This window comes from Arachis ipaensis, chromosome B6 (assembly GCF_059453495.1).
Source record: "Arachis ipaensis isolate K30076 ecotype BB chromosome B6, ASM5945349v1, whole genome shotgun sequence".
NCBI lineage: Eukaryota > Viridiplantae > Streptophyta > Magnoliopsida > Fabales > Fabaceae > Arachis > Arachis ipaensis.
The window spans coordinates 146,774,441-146,779,706 of NC_142441.1; positions in this window are offsets into that span (position 1 = coordinate 146,774,441).

The following is a 5,266-nucleotide window of genomic DNA, read 5'->3' on the forward strand; positions in this document are numbered from 1 at the left end:
TAAGTAATTATTCATGCGGAAAATACATTGACGAGAACATTGAGACTTGAGAGTAGTGTGTGATTGTCTCACTCCGCTGAAGGCGTCAATCTCTTTTTGTAATGCACGCGTGATTCTTCTGTCATTCATATATATAATATTCACACGCACAATAAAAGTCTTCTATTATTCCCAGTTCAACCCTAACTTCTCTTACACGTTAGGTTCTACGTTTAATTTACATGTAAATTGTTATTTTTTATTATTATATATATTCAAAGTTCAAACCAAAGTCCACCATAAAATTAAATTAAATTAAGTACATGATCATATGAGCGATGCCGTTGCCAAACTTGTCATTTGTCAAATCTCTCTTGCCTGTTGCAAAATAATTAATGATCTCAATACGTTTATGCGCTGTTCCTAAATCACGCCAACATATAGTGGAGTTTTTATTTTAATATCGGAAAATTAACTGTGTTTTGCCATGATATTACAAAAGACGGTGTTTTATAATATTTTAGGGTATTGTTTTGTGCAAGCATAATACATAAAAAGCGTAGTGTGTACATGCATGACATACAGTTAATTCGTGTAGACAGAGGCAGAGTTTAGTTAAAACAATGAGATCATAGTTTTCTAAACTTTTTATAAAAAAACAGTTTAATTTGTTTAAATATTTTATTATGATTTAAAGCATTTGAATTTTTGTTGTTTTTCACAATATATCAAAATTAAAAAATCAAATCAAATCAAATAAAAAAATTATCTAATAAAAAAAATAAGAATAAAAAAAATCATGTAACAATCAAGTCAAATAAAAAAATTATTTAAAAAAAAATAAAAAAAATTATCTAACAAAATTTTTATGTTAAATTTTTGACACTTCCAAAATTTTATTTCAACATCCACCACCGCATGCAGGTTTGTAAATACGTACAACACTCTTTTTCTCTTTAAATGAAACGATGAATAGCCTCTCATTCATCTTACACACCAAAACTCTCTTCTTTAATTTTTACATTCAATCTAATTCTCCTTTTTTTCATTTATTAAGTTTTTTTATTTTTCATTCAATTTGCAGTACTAATCCCATCGCTCAACCACTTTTTTTTCTCAGTATATATATTAAATAAATAAGTTATTTAATGATAACAATATAATTAGTAGATTAATTGTATATTTTTCTTATTTTTAAACCTAAAGTAGAATAATTATAATATATAATTAGAGAATATACTTATATTATATGTTTAGATGTATGATATTATTATTAATTAGGAATTATAGTATTAGTTAAAATATATTTGAATTTATATTCAAAATGTGCATGAAAAAAAGCTCTCCAAAAAGATGTTGGATCGCTAGTACATTTGTCATATTTACAATGTCAAGCTCAATTATTATATCATCTTCATCCACTTCTTCAATTGGACTAACAATATGATAAGAGCTCACAAATTTTTCTTCGTTTTCAGTGTTATAAATTGTCCAATCAATGTTAGACTCCGATAAATCAATCTCATCAATTAATTATTCAAACTCAACATACAACTAGATAACAAACACTTGTGGACACTTGTGCCTGTGTTTGCTGGTAGATCAAAAACATCCCTTGCATACTTGCGTTGTCGACCATATATATACATTATTTTATATTGAACAAAACCACCAAATACTAACACAAGCTGTCTATGAAGAATATTTGACTCGCTTTAATATTTGATTATCAATATATTGACAAAGTATACTCTTAAATTCTCAATTTTTATATGTTATTACAAAAAGAATAACATCACATGAATTTTCACATACAAAATTTACACTTTTAGATATTTAGAAAAAGATTTAACCATTATAATATATTTTTAAACTAATACCTCTCTCTATTTTTATACTCTTACACTCTCAAAAAAATAAAACACTCTTACACTTTCAATCAACCTAACAAATCCATTGCTCTTTTTATAATACTATAATAATATTTTTTTTAATAAAAAAATTACAATACGTCTTTCGTATATTATGAGTTTAATATTAAAATAATAAAATACAACATCCGTGCCTTTAAAATATCTAAAAAAGTAATCCGCTCCCGAGCATTACTGATGGTGAATTTAAAAACAAAATTCCTGCTCCAGCAATTTGTCCCTTTCGAATTTTACTATCCCAAAATTTTACAAAATACCGTAGTTTCTAATATTAAAGTATTACACTAAACTTTGTCCAATATTTAAAAAATGAGTCACCTATATATAGTGTGTAAGATAATAATAATAATAATAATAATAATAATAATAATAATAATTAATAATTATTATTATTATTATTATTATTATTATTATTTATTTTTTAAAAAATAAATCATTAAAAATACACCTATAAAACTATATTAAAATAATTTTTTTGGGTATCAATTATCACCGAATTTAAAATTGAAAATCTGATCGTAATAATTGGGATCTATTTTGTTCAAGGTGACTTTTTTCATCGAAAAAGTTTGTTTTGCGACAGATCTAAAAATCTAATGGTCATAGTTCTCTATTGAGACCTTTTTTTGGTCGAATTCGATTCGACGATAAATATGATAGTAACATACATATTTGTTATAGTAATTTCAAAATTCATATAATGGAAAAATATAAATACAACCATTCAAATGTTAGGGAGGAAAAAAAAATAGTCAGAACTTGTCTTATTTAACATTTATTAATTATCGCAACAATTAATTAATGCTAAATAAGATAAGTTATGGCTGTTTTTGGCTAATTTTTTTTTGTTACCAAACATTTCCGCAAATGTTATTATAAATAGTCGTTCTATATTATTCTTAATGTATTCAATTAAATCCGTGAAAATTAAAGAACTACTTAATTAAAGATATCATCTTATCCAAAAATATAAATCTAAAAATCTGATGTAATCAATATATTTAGTAGGGGTGTTCATAGTCTGATCCGGCTCGAAGACCCGGCTCGGTTCCGAATTTTTTAGGGACTAATTTAGTGTGATTTTATCGGGTTTAAGATCGGATAAGGGTCTAAAAAATAGACCTGTCATTATTTCGGGTCGAGTTTGGGCCATAAGTCGGACCACCCGAACTCGGTCCGATGGTCCAGTTATCATACACAATTAAAGTAGCCCGGTTTTTATCCGGTATAATTGTGGCTCGAAAATGTGTAAGTTTCATCGGATCTAGAATTGGATTTGAATCTAACAAATAGGTCCAATATATATTTCGATTCGAATCTGAATCACATCAAACCTGATTTTACTGGACACATGAACACCCCTAATATTTAGAACTACCATTCAGAGATGTGGACAACCAATAATTCTCCTACAGGAGAGGAATGGAGTGGCACAAAAAATGATTGAGATTCATATCTTCCGTACAAGAAAACCAAAGGAGAAAAGAGAAGGATCCCGGAGCCAAACAATTAGTGCCAAGTATATAGGCATGGATATTCAAACATTCAATTATTCAATGTGGATAAAGTAATGAACTCATGATGTTCGTTTTTAACAGTAAAAATTAATGATAAGTTATTACTTAAATGCATTCCTCAATTGATGTTTTAATAAAAGTGATACTACAAGTTTAGATTTTTTATGTATATATATTGAAATTGAAAATATCAAAAAATTTTGATATTGGATACTTTAAACTATTTCTTTTTCCACAAAACATAATCTAAGAAAAAAAAAAAAAGAAATATCTTAGGCATATATATCTGAATTAGTTGGCGAAATTAATTAGGCAAATCTTTTATGTTGAAAATAAGTTATAGCCATTTAACTTCATCTTCAATACTTTACAAATTAAATAACCTTTGTTTCCTTTTCAATATTTAAGAGTAGTGTTAATTTTATTTTTAATACTTTTCATAACAGCATCCAAATTTGGAGCTGAAAGTGAGTCAAGTCAGTTCATGAGCCAATTCGAATTCGACTCATTAATAGCTCGATAAGATGAACTTGTGAACTGGTGAGTTGAGTTTGAGTTTGGATTTGAGCTCATAAATTAAATGAGCCAAGTTTGAGCTTGGATAAGCTCAGCTCATTAGCTCGTGAGTTAGCTCGATTATATATATAATATTAAAAGTATAGATTAAACGCATATAAGATATGTGTATTATATATATATATATATATATATATATATATATATATATATATATATATATATATGTTCTTAATTGTTTAAAAATTTATAGTCATTTTTTATATATACTTTTGATTTAGAATATAAATAAAAAATTTATAATTGATATAGATAGACAATATATTAAATTTATTTTTTTAAATATTTTTTAATATATATAAATTATAATTTATTGATATAAAATTATAGATTATGTTTCTATTATTTGAGCCGACTCGTGAGCTTTCGTTGAGTCGAGTTTGAGCTTACGAAATAGGCTCGATTGTTAATTAATCGAACCGTGAGCTAAGCTTAATTTTCGTGAGCCGAACTTGAATTTGGTCTAACTCGACTCAACTCGACTCACTTCTAGCCCTATCCAAATTCAAAAAAATAACAAAAATACTATATACACACCAAAAATTAACTACCAAATTAGTTATGTATATATATATATCTATCTGTTGTTTAATTTATTTTTAATATATATTTTATATTTTAATATATCTTTTATGTTAGTAATAATTTAGTAACTGAATATAATACACCTAGCATGGTTTAAAAAATAATATTAATAAAGTTATTTTATGATGTTAAACATGTAAGCACACCAACATTTGGGATTGTTTATTGCTCAATTCATCAAGCGAATACAAAGCTGGACAAGAGAAATAATGAACATATCTTTGCCAATGAGTGAATTCAAAGAAGTGAGTATTTATTGATTTTGTTAACATGTATATACAATGTTCTATCTACTTGCATTGTATTGAACTACTTCTTTTTAACAAAAATACCTCAAATTAGAATAAAATATTAAAAATAAATTATACCGAAACTTAAGAATTATCTATAATATATATATTAAAGTCGTATAATGTTACATACAGTATTTGAAACCTAGTGAATATCGAGCGAAAGGAATGGACAAGGGAAGGTTATTATTATTAGGATGAAGTAATGACTTATAAATATAAACTCATTTCTGACGTTCTTCTCTTTTATTTTGTCCTTTTTCATGATTTTTGTGTTTTTATTAAACCAGAAAAATAACAAAGACTGAGCATCAGTCATAGATAATTAGCTTATTATTATTAGCCACCTAAAATATTTAGCGAGCGATAATAATAATAATATAATTGG